The following is a 16,599-nucleotide window of genomic DNA, read 5'->3' as shown; positions in this document are numbered from 1 at the left end:
TAACAAAACTAGCTCTCAACTAGCTACCATGGGAATTACTAACAGGACTGAAACAATCTCAGTAGTTAAAAGAGTCCTGACACTAAGAAGCCTAGTTGGAACGCTGGAGAGGAGAACACAGGATATGCAGACCGAAATCAACAAATTCCTGGACAGATTCCTGGCATTGCAAAACAGAGGCCTCCCCAGCATATTAAGCAGTGTAGGAAGACTGCTTACCCTGGAAAATTACATCAAAAGGGTTGATGCCCATGCTGCAACACAAATTGCAAAACAGCTCAGTACCTCAGCAGAAACAGGGCCAGCATCAGGGCAGAATTTGTATGATAGGGTGGATAACCTGTTTTTTATTATGAATGAAATTGATCACCTGTTTGATACACCACCAAATTTCTTTAAGTATACAGAAGCAGATGAAACTATGGAGGCAATCATAAAACACCAATTGCCCACACAGGAAGTATGGAGGAATTTGACACAAATAATCTTATCAGGCCAGAACCTGTAGCGTTAATTTTCTCCAGTTTATGAGCAGTCATGCACAGGCAGAATTTTGGTGGATAAATCCACAAGGAAAAGACAGATGCTGAGCCAACTCAGCAGGGCTATTTACTCACCACAACAGCAATCACAATCACAGGTGGCAAACCAAAAATACAGCGCACGAGCCATAAAGTCGGGTTCTCAGCATTTGATCAAAGTATCCCAACCGACTCAGCAGTTCCCAAAGGCCAAAATATCTTCTGACAGAACATCAAGACGCCTTTATTTTGTATTCAATGCTGTAATAAATTTCTGATAATAATATCTCAAAAGTTGGTGAGAACATTAAGTCTGAGATAACTTAGAACTCAGATATTTTTTGTAAAATCGTATGTATATATTCGCCCCGCACATAAGCTGAAGGGGTTGTTGTTATTTTCATTTTGGAGATCTAACTTGCTATAAAATTCTCAGAGAAATAATACAAAGGGTGAATGGAATTTCCAAAGCTTGGCGTACCTTGATGCATTGTGATGAATGGTGAATGTTGCAGGATTCCAGAGTGTTTCATAAAACAATAAGTCTTTCTTAAATCTCTGTGTTACATGTTTTCGAGTCTTTTGTTCTCTTTTATCGTTTAAATGTTTTACACTTAATAGCGAAGTAGAAGAATAGTTCCAGGATTTAATCACTGATTACCCTGAACTCAATCTGAGCTATTATCCATGTTTTCTTCAGATACAGTGAGAGAAGTGTAATTCTTAATTGCTACACTTTAAAACTATATCTTTTGCAGTGATAGACATCCCAGGGATTCAAGTTTGCTCCTAAGACATCTATCCGTTTCTCATACCTAGTTTGGTGGAAATACTTAAATACTTTAGTGAAAATTCTTAATTGCTTTCACTGGTTTTTTCACCTGTTCATGTTATAAATCAAAAATTTTGTTGTATGAAGTATCCAAATGGCCCTGTAAGTTTCACCAATTCACCCCAAGGTTCCTAGACACCTGCAGCCACAGACTCCATTGCCCAATGATATTTGACTCTTTGAACATTATATCACAAGACCTGAAAGAAAATCTTCAACCAAAACATAAACAAAACCTGTGCATAATACCTAGCCTAAAACACTATCATAACAGATACAAATCATAAAGAGAGAGCCCTCTCTGATCACAGTTTGGCTAGAAACAGTGATCCAAAGATTGGTTAGTGGTTACCCCGGCCGTATTCCCTTGGGAGTCATAGGGAACAACCTGGGTGTTAACAGTAAGCTTCCCTTTATTCTTTAAATAATATATAATTGTTGGTTCATCTTCCCAAAATATATATGTTCATGTATGTATTAGCTTGGCATTCATTGATCAACTAAGTAGGTTATTATTGGATTTGCTTTTGGTTTTGGCATGCTTTATTGTCTCTTGATCACTTGTGCAGGTACATAAGCACTGAGAGAATAAGGAATAAGTCCGTGACACAAGCAGTTTGAATCTCTCAACAAAGGAAATCGGAATAGCATCAGAATGAGGTAGGCCATCTCTTTCGTTATGCTTTTCAATTATAACCTAGGAAGATGTCTCATTGATTGTCACTTCAGTTGCTAGACCCACTCATTGGGCTAGAGATATCATCTCTGTTCACAGAGAGGATTAACCTTGTCAACAAAATGGTGACTCCACTAGGGAGCCTATGACCCTTTCCATCCAATCCTTCACCCTGATATTTTGACTAGTTTGACGACAACCTCATCAGAACAAGGTAGGTCATCTCTTTCATTCTTATTTTCAATTATAACCTAGGAATATGTCTAGTTGATTGTCACTTCATTTGCTAGACCCACTCATTGGGCTAGAGGGATCATCTCTGTCCCCAGCAGAGTCACCTATCCTCAACTACTTGGCAAGCTTTAGGTTCTCCTCAGCTTGTCCCCATCACCCAGAATCTGTTAGCTTTTAACAGAGGAACCAGTCAACTGTTAGGGATCCTTCCTAAGTTTCATATTACTTTGGGAGGAAATATTGTTTATATAGATGTGATGGTTGTCCAAGGCCCTTTAGATTTTAATCTACTCCTTGATCGTGACTATGCTTATGTCATGGGAGCTCTTGTTTCTTGCCTTTTTCGAGTGATGTGTTTCCCGCATGAAGGAAACATTTTGATCATTGATCATCTTATGTTCATTGGTCCTAAAACAACTCCCAATCAACCATCATCCCTAAATGGTTCTTATGTGCAAGAAGTATCACCCCTTCCACAGGTGAATTACGTGGCCACTTGTTCCATGCCCACATCTACTGGTGATCTAGTAGGTGATGTAGTACACCATGTATTGGGGGCATTGGAACCCGATTTTTCAATTGGATTCCCGGATATGTATCCCTTCTAGAGTGTTGTTCTCCTGTCTGATGAGAAACTATTGGAAGCCATGGCCTCTATTGGTTTGTGATCAATGTGATGGAGCATAGTTCCTTGTCTTGTGTCAAGCTCGTTAAAAAATGAAACAAGGACCATGAGGATCATTCTTATGTCAACCTCTTTAAAAAATGAAACAGGTAATGAGCACGGTTATTTTTCCTGTGTCAAGCTCATTAAAAAATGAAATAAATCCCCTTCCAATTCGAGTCTTTGATTAGATCTCGTAAAATCCCAGTCGAATATTTCACTTGATCTCGTAAGCGAACCTTCATTCCATCCACTTAGGTTAATGAGATGAAGCTTGGGGGGCATGTACCTCAAATTGAGTCATTATGCTGGGGGCATGTAAAATTATCTCAAGCATAGTTTATCTTTGTTTCAAGCTTGTGTAAAAATGAAATGAAACCCAAGCATAGTTTATCTTTGTTTCAATATTGTGTAAAAATGAAACCAAATCCAAGCATAGTTTTTCTCTATTTCAAGCTTATGTAAAAATGAAACCATTCCCATTTTACATCCCGTGATTGTTGTTTTTATCAGTCGATTTTTTTTAGATGAGCCTTCGTTCTTTGATTCCATCGTCACCATCTCTTTGGATGATCATATGCTTTCACTTGGTTGTTTTAGCTGTGCCTAAGGAACATCTGCGATTAGTGGTCTTATTAGCCAACCTCTTCACCATTACATGTTTTAAGCAGTTCCATCATTACCAGAACCAGTTGTTACCCCTTTATACCACCCGTTCCTCTAGGAGGATTCCTCTTTTAGCTCTTTTCATACTCCAAAAATATGAAAATACTATCGAGAACTTATCTTTTCGAACTCGTTAAATTAAATGGATTTACATCACCTCAGTATAGGTTTATCCAGTTTTCGGGCTAAGATTGACTATTTACGAAAAAGGTACACCTTGATCAACATTGTCAAAAGGTTCTCTCGAATATTGTTTTCTACCTTTTCGGATTCGAGGGACAAATTACGAAAAGGGACATGATGGAGTTTTCTTTTCCGTTTCTTTTTAAAACTCTCTAAATATGAAAAAGGTACCGAGCTATTCTTATGTCGAGCTCGTTAAAACTCTATGATGAAAGACTCGTCACCATGATGAGACCGAGCTTCTCCTTCCTAGGGCTTGTAAAACTTATGAGGATGGATTCATTCGAACAATGAACTTATACGACAAGCATATGGTATCCTATTCAAGATTGTGTAAAATAAAGAGGTAATCACTAGAAATATCAGGGAAAAATGAAGATGAAACATCCTTTGTATAGGCAGCATGTCACTCTTGAACATGACACTCTTCTGCTCTTGTGTCGGGTTTGGGATATCCTCACTCAGTCAATTGTCCTCCCGTGTTTGGGTGATCCATTTTGGCCTCTCATTTGACTATTCCATTTTGTCATCATGACCTTTAGTCCCATGTCGAGTTAGATGCTTCCACACTCCGGAGTCATGTCACTAGCTTTCAAGAGAAATCTAATCTACAGTTATTTACCTATACATTGTTTGAGTCATTTTTACAGTCTTGAAAATTATTGCACTTTATTCCTTGTTTTGTGTCGATGATGGGGGATTCATCATTGCCCTCATTCAACGGGTTGTTTCCTGTTGACTTCATCTCATTATCTAGGAAGATGAATTAGAAACTCCCTTTCAATACCTTAGAGTTGGCATGCCCTAATGGCTAGTTCTTCACATCCAACGACAGGTCTTCATTATTGGCTTTCGATCGGGTGATTCCATGAGTGTTCGACCTTAGCTTCATTATCACATTCATGAATTGTACTATTGTACCTTGAGATCCATTATCATTATTGGTGGTTTCTCTCATACCTGTTAACGGTCCACATCATTAGCCAATAATCAGGTGGTTTTCTAGCATGTTTGACTTCAACACGTTTATTCACATGTTAGAATTCGTACATTGATCAGGTCGAGATGGAGCGCAAGACCCTGAGTCTTGTCTGTTATGACTTAGGCTGCATGGAGTTATATGTCATTCATGATTGTACACATGTTTCTACTATACGGATGGTTGTGACCATACCATGAGACTTTATATTTATGATGATCCTTGTTATCTGGATGGTTGTGCCCATACCATGGATCTTTTCATATAGCCTTCATCATCCGAATGGTTGTGTCCATGTCGTGGATTCATGTCTTGATCTCAAATATGTATATGTATATGCATCCTTGATTTGTAGGTCTCTTGACAGTGTGTGTCCTCGTCCTTGCAAAAGCTCATAAAGCATCTCATCCATCACTCCTCGTTCTGCCTTCATGCTTTAGGGGGCATCTGTTACACAATATTTTGTCACGCCTCCTGCACTTCCTTGTGACTTACCCCAAAGTGCCCAAAACGTGACGATTATACATTATACTCATCTATGTATACAAATCAAATCCCTCCTAAGACTTTGTTTGGAAAATGTCTTGAGCTTTCCCTGAAGAAATAGCTCTTAAAACCCTAAAATGACGATCATCACTCTTATGAGGCTCAAAACCACGATGGTCATCTATTGCACTGTGTTTGACCAACGATGGCATCACTCTGTTCCCTCTCATACCCACAATGACCCCAAAAAGGTAATTTTCCTAAAGAGGATGAGAAGCTTCGTGATCTAAAAGCTTCAAGAGCAGCAAGCTGGAGGTGGTTTCGCATAGATGAGGTCGAATACTCCTAAATTGACCTCTTTCTATTATCCCTATGAGCTACCTCCTTGAGATGTGGGCCTAATAATATCTTTGGACTAACTCCCTTTCCCTGCCTATAAATTCCTCCTCTCCCATTCCCAAATGGTTGGTCTATCTCCATTTTCACCCCTATGGTGAGCTTGTGCTTAGAGGCTATTCATTAGACTTGGAGAAGGAGTGTTTGGAGAGTTTCTTGGCTTGGACTTGGATTACCACTCAAGGAGAGCCTTTCAACATCAAGGTTATGTTTGTAAGATTCCCTTTATTCTTTAAATAATACACAACCGCTGGTTCATATTCCCAAAATATATATGTCCATGTATGTATTAGTTTGGCATTCCTTGATAAGTTAAGTAGGTTAATATTGGATTTACTTTTGGTTTTGGAATGTTTTTTTGTCTCTTGATCACTTGTGAAGGTACATAAGCACTGAGAGAAGCAGGAACAAGTCCATGACACAAGCGGTTTCAAGCTCTCAACAAAGGAAATCAAAATAGCATCAGAACAAGGTAGGCCATCTCTTTCGTTCTACTTTTCAATTATAACCTAGGAAGATGTCTAGTTGATTGTCACTTCAGTTGCTAGACCCACTAATTGGGATTGAGGGATCATCTCTGTCCACAGAGAGAATTAACCTAGTCAACACTCCAACATCCATTCTCATCTCCAAACATCAAAACCAATTTTCAAGTAATTTTCTGACTTCTACAGGATTTCCTGTAGTTACTACAGGAGTTTCCTATAATACTATAGGATGTCCTGAAACTCTATAGGAATGGAATCTCAGTTGAGGAATAATGATGCAGGTCTATTTTGGGTTGAAATAGGAGGCCATTGACCTCAGCACATCTCACCCAAAACCAATTCATGACCATGCCACCCTCTGTGTCCATCAAAGAAACAACTCAAAAAGAATAAAAGAAAAGGAAAAAAGGAAAACAGAGAAAAATCCAAGGGCTATACCATTAGTGGCCTACCGCACCTACCACTCCATCTTCCCCATTGCCACCCATTCCACTCATACTTCAACACCTATTCTTCCTCCAAGAAAATAAAAATAAAAAAAATAAAGAAAGCGGCGGCTATAGGATTTCCTCTAGTACTACAGGAAACCCTGTAGCAGCCTGTATTGTGACAACATCCTCCTTCAGCATCCATGCAGAGAAAGAGTATCATCACCCCTGTAGGCATTATGGAACCTATCCAAAGCTCAGTAGTAGAAGAAGAGGCCAACACCTTCGCATCACAATAAAGAAGACAAACATATCAGCTGGTTGAAATCATCAAAACAAGAGAAAAGGAGAAGATGTACCTGAACAGGAAGAATGTGTAGTAGAGCTACCCTCCAACATGCATTGACCAAGTGAAGGAAGCCACAGGTATGACACCTAATCCATACTCATTTTTACTTCAAAGTGTAATAATATGAAAAAGTTGATTTTATAAGTTGAAGGTGGCCAGTTAACTTGGCCACCCTCAGCCCTAAAACACAAAGTGAAGTTCTAGTCAGAAGGCCATGTGTCAAGGTCACATCAAATCAAATAAGTCGAAAATGTGGTCGAGTTAAGTTGTACATGAGTGGGTGATGATTACAAGAAAGGGTTGCATGATAACTAATGGTCCAAAAGGAGAAATCACGTACCCTGCCAGCCAGCGCACCACTCCAAGGAATTGACCATAAATAACAAAAATTCCTAACTTTCATGCACACATCCTTCATTTCAAGATTTAGAGAACTGGGACCACCTGGATGAGCCATCGAAGAAGAAATCTAGTCTTGGCCATCCTACAGTAAACACCTGTAGGAAACAGTGGGTTTTGTCAAAAAACTCTGCAAGGGGGTGCCTAGGGCCCAACTATTCAATAATTCTCCTCAACCAGTGCATTACACTGGAAGGTAGCTAGCCCATATCCTTTGTGTTTTGACTTGATAGATAGAAAAGAGAAAAGAGAAAAGGAAAAGAAATCTTCATTTTTTCTAGTAATTACAGTGTGCATAGGGATAGACAGAATTGTGTGGAGAAATTGTGTGGGGATAAAGGAAGAATTGTAGTCATCAGCCTCGTAAACTCTAAACCCTCAATCACCTTGGAAATCTCTAAAGTTAATCCACCAAACTACCTACAGTCAGCTTAACATTGAGGAGAAAATGATAGGAGGTTTCAACAGAGGGGAGCCCACAGGGACATCTAGAATACACCTCCATCCCCCTGTGGTAGAGATATTTAGAAGGCATCAATGTTTGGGATTCTTCGAGCTACTTGAGGATATGATGATGATGTAGCTCAGGAATTTTCCATCTCACTCACACCTCAGGTTAGCGTAAGTGCCACTTCTATGGTGAGAGGATTATTAGTAACAATTACCCCTAAAAGCATTAACAAAATCACTACACTCCCTCTAGGCTTACAATGGATAAAGGAGGATAAAGCTAGGAGGACTTATACCAAGAGGAAATTTTTCTTAAGAGATGAGGAGCCAATTGAGGACAAAAATGGCATTATAAGGGAGATCCTTCCCTATCCTTATGATGAATTAAGCTATCACATTCTCAAGTATATTTCTTGTGAGGGAAGGCTCACTATAGTCTATGGTCACCAATTTAGACTACTACATGAGATGAGATTTGGAGAAGAATTACCCATCAACAGAAGACTTAGTGTGCCCTACCTCTTGTTTTAATCAATAATAGGCATGAGCATAAAGGTATAGGAAGGAATAAATCAACAGCTGGCACATCTTGGACTAATCAATCTCATGCTAGATGATGCCTTAAGACAATTAAGAGTCCCTATTCTATGGTCCACATTTAGGGACATGGAAAGGGAGGTTGTAATTGAAGCAACTGAGTATGAAAGAGACCCAATCTCTAGTGGTGAGGAGGAAGAAGAATAACTTGAGGAGGAAGAAGAAGAGGAGGAACCTGAGGAAGAAGAGGAAGAACATGAGGAAGAAGAAGAGGAGGAACCTAAGGAAGAACAGGAAGAAAATGAAGAAGAAGAAGAAGAAGAAGAGGAAGAACCATAGGAAGAAGAGGAGGCAGAGACAAATAAAATAGAGGGAGAAAATAATATTGGGGAAGAAGCACAAAAGGATGAGGAAAGTCCTGAAAAACATACCAAGGAAGGGGAGGAATCTCCAAGAGAGTCTCCTGAACCCACAGAGAAGGAGGAAGTTTTTGCCTTGACTACCCTAAGAACACCCATAAATTCAACAGGAAAAATGCAAAGGCAAACTCCCCTATATTTCAAAATAAGGAGGAGCGCTAGGATAAAATAGAGGAGACCACAAACACCTACCAAGACTATTATCATCATTGAAGACTCACCAAAAGGACAATAAAAACTAGTCTCCCCATAAATGAAAGGTGAAGAGGGCACATCAAAACAAGCTTCCCCAAAGTCGTCAATCACCTATGTGAGGAGGCTTGTCACCAGGTCAACCTCAGTAAAGCAAATCAAATAAAATTTTACCCTATTTAAGAAAGGGAAAAGCCTCCTACAGGAAACGCAGACAATCCTACAGGAAAATCTGTCAGCACTACAGGAAACACAGAAAAAGAAGCAGGAAGGATAACAAGGGAAAAGGAAAGGTAAGGAAGCAGCAACAAAATTACAGGGGGAGGTATATGCCCCAAATACATTAAAAGGAGAATCCCAAGAGCTGGAGGAACATAGCCCATAGCCCAATCTCAGCTCCTATTATAGATTCATTGAGGGAGGTAGAGTAATACCACATAAATTTTTCGTCCCTCCCTTCTTTGAGCTTGAGAAGGAGAAAGCAAGGACACATCGCTGGATACAAGTTGCTAAATCAAAGAATGTAGAGAATGTGAGCCATATGGAAGAGAAGCTACTAGAGATGGGTAGACAGTTGAGTAGAATAAGAGACAGGGAAAGAGTTATGAAATATCAACTAGAGGCTAAAAACACATGGATGAGCAGGAAGGTACATGAAAAAGAGAGCCAATAGGCCACTATGGCAAGCCTCTATATGGAGGCAATCCAGTGTAGGATGCCATCAAAGTCATATGCCTTGTACGTAAAATATCAATGGTTGCAATCTCAAATAAATACCCTAGCACAACAAGGGACTATGCCTTTCCAAGGCTACAAGCAGTTCATTGAGCTCTGTGACCAAAGCACCCTGTAGGAGAGGACCAAGGTATCTGAATTCTACTTACACAACTTGGCCTTAATAGACTTGAATGTGTGGAACCCCAATCCAAAGTTGGGGTACTTACAACTAATGGCCTTGGCATCATGGATGAGTCATGAGGAGGCCATGGCTAAGGAAGTAAAGAGGGTGTTGGAAAGAGAAGAAAAAGAGCTCCTTCACATCAGAGAAGAACATATCAAGTCCATGGTTATCATTAGCACCCACAAAATCATCACCAATGATCCCCATCTTGCACCAAGATACCTAGCTACACAAGAAAAAGAAATCACTCATTTTGAGGACACCTTGAGATTGCTAGGGGATGAATTCCAGCAAGCATGCCAAAGGAGATGGGGCATGCTACCATTCAACCTAAGGATCAAGGAGTATAATTCCCCTGAAAGAATGAGGGATGCGCTAGGGAGGACCCCACTGTATAAGAAGGAACTATAGAGACTCAAAATAAAATGGATTGGCTTGAAACTTACTCCACCATTGCTCTTGGGTATGTTAGAAGGAATAAAGGAAGAAGGTGAAAGAAAACAGTGGGAGGAAATACAAAAGCATGCAAGATTTTATCCCCAAGAGGATAATACATCAATAGAATCTTGGGATGTTAGAGAGGCCACAAGAGAAATGAAAGTCATGGACATAGATTAAGTTGCTCAGAGAAAGAGTAAAACTTTCAGTAGGGGGTGATGATGAGGCTCATAAATAGGTAAATTATATGGACCTTAATTCCACTCTCTAGCTTATTAAAATCAACTTTTGTCACATTTCTTTACATATTTTATTATATTTTTCTTAGTGAGAAGGGTAAATATGAGATGTTATGTCATGTGGCCTAATGTGCATTAATTGCAGGATTTGGAGCAATTTGGGATAACTTAAGTGCAGGAACTCGAAGTAGACAAGAAAGTGGGATTTTAGGAGATTGGATCTCCATCCTTAACTCCTCAATCACTTGAATATTCCTCCACCAAATCTCATCAACTCGGGGTTACAAGTAGCCAAGCCCTCCGAGGTCATTGGCAGCCAAGCCAATGACAATTGAAGACAAGTTGATCTCAAGTTGGGATCCAAGCCCCCTAAATTTAAGGAAATTGTTGGTAGCTTTAGTTGTATAAATAAGAAGGCCTAGGGCCTCATTAGGATTCGACTTTTTTTGTTGTAGCCAAGAGGCATTTTGGAGCTAAGACATCGTGACTGATAAATCTTACATATTTTTATAAAAATGAAAAGCATTCCCTTGATCCAGCACTGATTTGACTCAGAAGGATGAAGCTCTTAGGTTAGGACCCAACCCTAGCAGCAAAAGTTCCTCTTTCTGTACATGTATTCTTAGATTACATTCATAGTTAGCTATTGAAGTGATTTTGATTTTTTTTAATCTACAAGTATTTAGATGATTACTTAGTTTACTTCCATTTGTGGATAGATAGATCAGTGGTACAATAGTGACAGTAAACACTTTAGAAAATCTTGTGGTAGTGGCCTTTGCCTCATCTCCTTTAGGGGATCATGGTTTGAGGGTTCCATTCACATAGCCCAAAAACAAATTCATTTTTTAATCACTGCATAACCTAGGGTTTCTTATTGCATAGATCATTGTTTCTAAATTTCTTAGAAGTACCTACAATTGTTATTTTGGTCTCTTGAGTTTTCTATGGTTTAGAAGCACTTCCATTCATAAACTTAGCCATTAACTATTAATAACTCTGTTTTTCCTAAATTCAACTCATCTTTTCCATATATAAATGAAGTTGTGCATAAATGAAGAAAATAATGTATGTTGTTGCAAGAGTTTCTAATCTGCAGGGAGACCTCATCTCACTAGTTGCAACCAAGTCTTCTCCACCTACGCTGCCAAAGCCCACCAAACCCTAATATGAATTTATGTTTTGTAGCAAAGTGGACATTTTCCTTGAGCAAGTCCAACCATCTTGAAGCCTTGGACTGAGCCTTGGGTAGTGTGCACCTCCTCTGTGCCTTATTTCCCCATCAAACACCTTCCCCACACTTCATTCTACCTTTCCTACCTCCCTATAAGCTTTCAGCCTATTTCTTGTAGTAAAATAGGGCATCCTATAGTAGAACTAGGACATCTTGTAGTACTACAAGAAACTTTGTAGCAGCATATTTTAAGCCTGAATTTAGAAGAAATGATCATCTGAGCTTAGGTTAGGGCTCCACTTGTCTTCCATACCCTCGAAACCATTCGAGACATGTTTCCCCATACATGTCTCCCATGTCAAAGAACAAATTGGTTAAATTAGTATTTGCATTCATAAAACTAAAAATCAAAAGGGTTTTTCTGCGATTTCTCGTTAGCACATGCATGCAGCAGTCACAATAGTTTTTAGATAAATTTCCATGCTTATTTAGTCCAAATAACTATATGTTATATGCAAGGTTAAGTTAGGTCTCTTGTGAAAGAAATATGTGTAGATGCTTAGCTATATGATTTCATGTCACTTTATAGCACCTTCCAATTCCGCACTTTCATTTCCTAGAGTAGGCAGCATTTCCTTTCTGTATTAACAATATTTTTCCCTTTTCTATTTGGTATTCAGACTCCTTCTAGTCAATAGAAGACTGGTTTGAAAAACCCTAGTGGTCTATTGCCCCAATTGAAAAGTGACAAGAGTAGACCATTGCATCTATTGTGTATACAACATTGTCACCTCCAAGTTTGTATCAACCCCAAGTTGATGAAGTAAAGTTGGTAGCCCTAGGAGTTGCAACATTCTTTCTCCAATACTAGAGCTCATCATGCCCCATTAGTTCTATCCTCATGTCCATGGTTGATCTGAAGAGGTCCGTGTCACCGCAAATCTGATAAACTCTGAAGTAATATCGAATTCACTTCTACTTGTTTCTCTTGTGTCTGCATGATTTTTTCACTGTCTTCTTTGCAACCCCTTATTTCTTCCTTCAAGCTTCTCAAGGTGTTTACTAAGTCAAGAGAGTTCCCCACACCATGCTGCCCATCTGATTAATAGGAAGATTCTATGTAGTCTACCACCTTGTTGGCCATCTGATCTCCTTCCTACAAGGCATACTATGTCAGCGAAACCAAATCACCATAAATCAACGTACCTTAGCATACCTAGGGAGGATACCTTGTCTGCAAGATCATCAAATCAGTGTGATGCATGTACAACATAACCCTAATAACATATAGACATATATCAATAAGTGCATCAACACATAACCGTCAGACTAGCTAGGTCTAGTCATCTATGTAAGGCCATATCAACAATGCATGCTATGACCTCATGCATGAAAAAAACCATTACTCCAGTATACACATTGCCTCATGCAACTATCAACCTGCATAAGCAATGCCTAATCAACTACACATACACATAACTGCATGTAGTCGAGCATAAGCGATCAATTCTTGTAATCAACCTACAAGACTGATGCATGTAATCAAATAACCAAGAATGAAACCCAACGTACAAGGATGTAATCAAGCTACATATAATTGTATAACCAGTCATATACTCATGATGATGCATTCCATAAAACTGACATCAAGTTCCTCATGATAACCTTACTACTACCATGATCAATATGATGCAGTGCAACAAGCACATGGAATGCAAGTGTAAGAGCCACACACGCAACTGACATGCATGCATGACCAACACATTCACCCATATCTGTAGCACCAGATATGACCCAAAGAGAGTGTAACCATGCTCTGATACCAATCTGTAACACCCCCTCCCAGGTCTACCCTAAGTATCCATGTGATGCAGGAAAAAATTTCTCTCAGGCCAAAACCAGCATATAACTCAAGCGTGGGTCTTGACATTTGTCCAAATGGGAGTTGTCATTGTAAATATTTATTTTCCTATGTTTTAAGAGGTAGTTTAGAAATAAATGAGTAAAGATTAAATGTAATCGAATTTGGACCACAGTGGTAGATTTAGAATGGGATTCTAGGAGTCTTGTTGAGTCATTTTAGGATCAGTAGAAATCTTAGGATATGTTGAAGATATTTTGGATATAGGATAAGCTTTAAGGACTAATGTTTGGATCTGAACTAAATTGAGGTTCAGGAGTTTATTTGTATATGAATTATAAGTCTTGAAGGCATATAGAGAGGAGAGGAGAGGTAAGTGTGTGAGAGCATGATGATATAGATAGGAGGACTATTTAATGTAGAAAATCAAGCCAAGTATTGTATATACATATTGATTAATGAAAGGAAATTTTTTTTCCATTGTCTCTGTGGATATTTAACTGGTGAATTATAGTTTGTATGCCTATCTCGAATCACAATAGGTTGTCTGATGAGTTGTTGTTTTATTCTTTTTACGCTTTGAAGGGGATTCAACGAATACATTGATGGTTTAAGCGGAGGGTTCACTGTTGAATGCGATGAAAGGGGAATCAAGCCTAGAGAGAAGATGGATCAGTGATTGGAAAAAGCACCTTACAAGAAACCTGACTGTAATTTCTCGAGATTTTCCCATCCGAGTTGCAGAGGTGTCGTCTAGTGCCATCAATTGTTTGAAGAAGGATTGAAACATTATTTATAGAGGACATAGGGTCATATCAATCTCAGAGGATTGGAAGTTGTACTGTGATTTGAATCTACCCTCGGAATGTGTGGAGAGACAGAAATGCAATGTTCCACAGTCTGACTGTTGAAATCATTAAAGGGGAATAGTTGAAATGGAATCACTCCATTGTGAGCAAAGTTCTAGTGAGTTAAAGGAATATTGCGCTAGTTATTAATGTGAATAGTCAATTCAATAAGGGATTCCATGATAAAGACCATTCGATTAGGATTGGTGAAGAGTTTGCGATGGTGTTCTCGTAGATGGGCATTAAGGGTTGTCCTAGAAGGCCAGAGGGTAGATCCCGGATCCGTGATCCATCAAACAATGAAAATCATGGTGGAATTTTTATATAATTAGAATCGAATGTTGAGCATGCTATTAGATTGGACTATTGTGTTTTTTTTCTTAGAAATTTGTAGCTGTTGTACAAATCAGGAGTGTCGTTGCATGTAGATGGTATAAGGATGGCCAATTCCTCTACAAAGGTTGGCACGCTTTCGTGGAGAAAATCGAATGTCTTGGTTTTGATGGGCTAGTGAATTTTTACGATCAGAGACTTCTGTAATATTTTATGATGAAGGAATGGACTAATAAATTAGGTCTCCCAAAAGGCATGTAGGTTTCATTTTCCAATGAAATGTTGTGTTGGGAAATACAGAAGCTGAAATGCATTGGGAAATCCTGTAATTTAAATATTGATTAGATTCTGAAGGTGTTAGTGTCAGCCTTTGTAGCCTTCCTCCAGTGATCAAATATGCTCTTACAAAGTGATTTTAAGGTGTCAAGGTCAATTTTTTCATTTCAAAGAGTCTTCAAGCAAAATTTGGTCACTAGGCATTAGGTCTAGGGTTTGCTTTCACTCTTTTCAAAGTTTCCCAAATGTCAATATATGTCACTATTCAACTGATTCTATCATCATTCATATGGTTGTTATCATCATATCAGGTTCCATTGGGTCATGTTACACCTTGTTCATGCTTCAGTTGTGCCTTGGTAAGGTCCATTTCCCTCTCCTAGGGTTTTGGAGGTAATTTCTCTTGGATGGTCAATTCATCGGAAAAATTTGTATCTTGATGTTCATACACCTTCCCCTATCATTAATGTACCTTATTAAACACTTCCCATCACTAAGATTCCCCAAATTCCTCATTTTTCCACAAACCCTAGTTTCTTGCCACAACTTGGCAATTTTCTAAGCTAGGCCTGTGTTTTTCCCTTTTGGACCCCTTCCCCTCACTCGATATCTGAGATTCCACTTTACCCTACTTCCTAACATCCCTCCCTACTTCCAAAAATTTCCCCAAGAATTTAGAAGCCCCTTATCCCCTTCATTTCGCTTCATTTCGACAAAATCCCTTTTTTCACACATCGGGATAGGTTTCACTCAAATGATGCTTTAGAGCAATAAAAGATGAATTTTGTAAAATTGAGAGCGGTTTTTTTTTAAAACATGCTAAGGAAGAAAAACCTCCTTCACTTTTTACATATGTATAATGTTTTTGGAGAAATGTCAAAAATACAATCGCCTCGGGAGAATTGATGAACCTCTGAAGTGACCTTGGGAAAATCAATTTTTCTCCTAGCTTGGTTGGCCAAATAACTTTCTTGATGAGTCAAAGGATAACTAGACAAAATTATATTTCCAATGAGCTATCATGAGCTCAATTTGGAGTTGAGGAAGGCATTCAAAGGTTGACTGCAACAACACTCTGCCTTGAGGCAGCCTCATTTGGCACATTTTGACCAGTCTTGGAAGATTTGATTTTTGACAAGGAAAATGAACTCCAAATTAAAACATTCCAATTGTTTTGGAAATTATACTCAAATACCTTTCCAACGAGCTATCCTACGCCTGATTTGGACACTGGGAAGGCCTCCAAAAGCCTCCTGCAAAATGGCGCTACGCATATAAGGAGCGCTACGCATATAGCTTCCCCTGCCTTTGTAAAATAACACTGGCGCTACGCATATAAGGAGCGCTACGCATTGGGCCAGAAGACAAAAATTTTTGCCACTGCTCTTCAAAATTCAAATTCTCTCAGTCTCCTTTGCCTCCTGTAAGTTTAAATCATCTTGCTATTATCTTTGGTTAGTGTTTGGAGTTGTTTGAAGATCAGTTGTAAGAGTATGAATGTTGAAAAACACAAACCCTACTCTCTTGCAGTCCACTATTCACACGGCCCTATTTCCCACAGTTCCTCCCACATTTGCCGTTTGAAACAAAATCACCAAATCCTCATTCTTCATCTCATTTAAGCCAACAC

The sequence above is a fragment of the Pinus tabuliformis genome, chromosome 6 (genome assembly GCF_031772625.1).
Source record: "Pinus tabuliformis cultivar Carrire ecotype Pingquan chromosome 6, CPIR1, whole genome shotgun sequence".
NCBI classification, from domain to species: Eukaryota; Viridiplantae; Streptophyta; class Pinopsida; order Pinales; family Pinaceae; genus Pinus; species Pinus tabuliformis.
Note: the sequence above shows the minus strand (reverse complement) of the source record.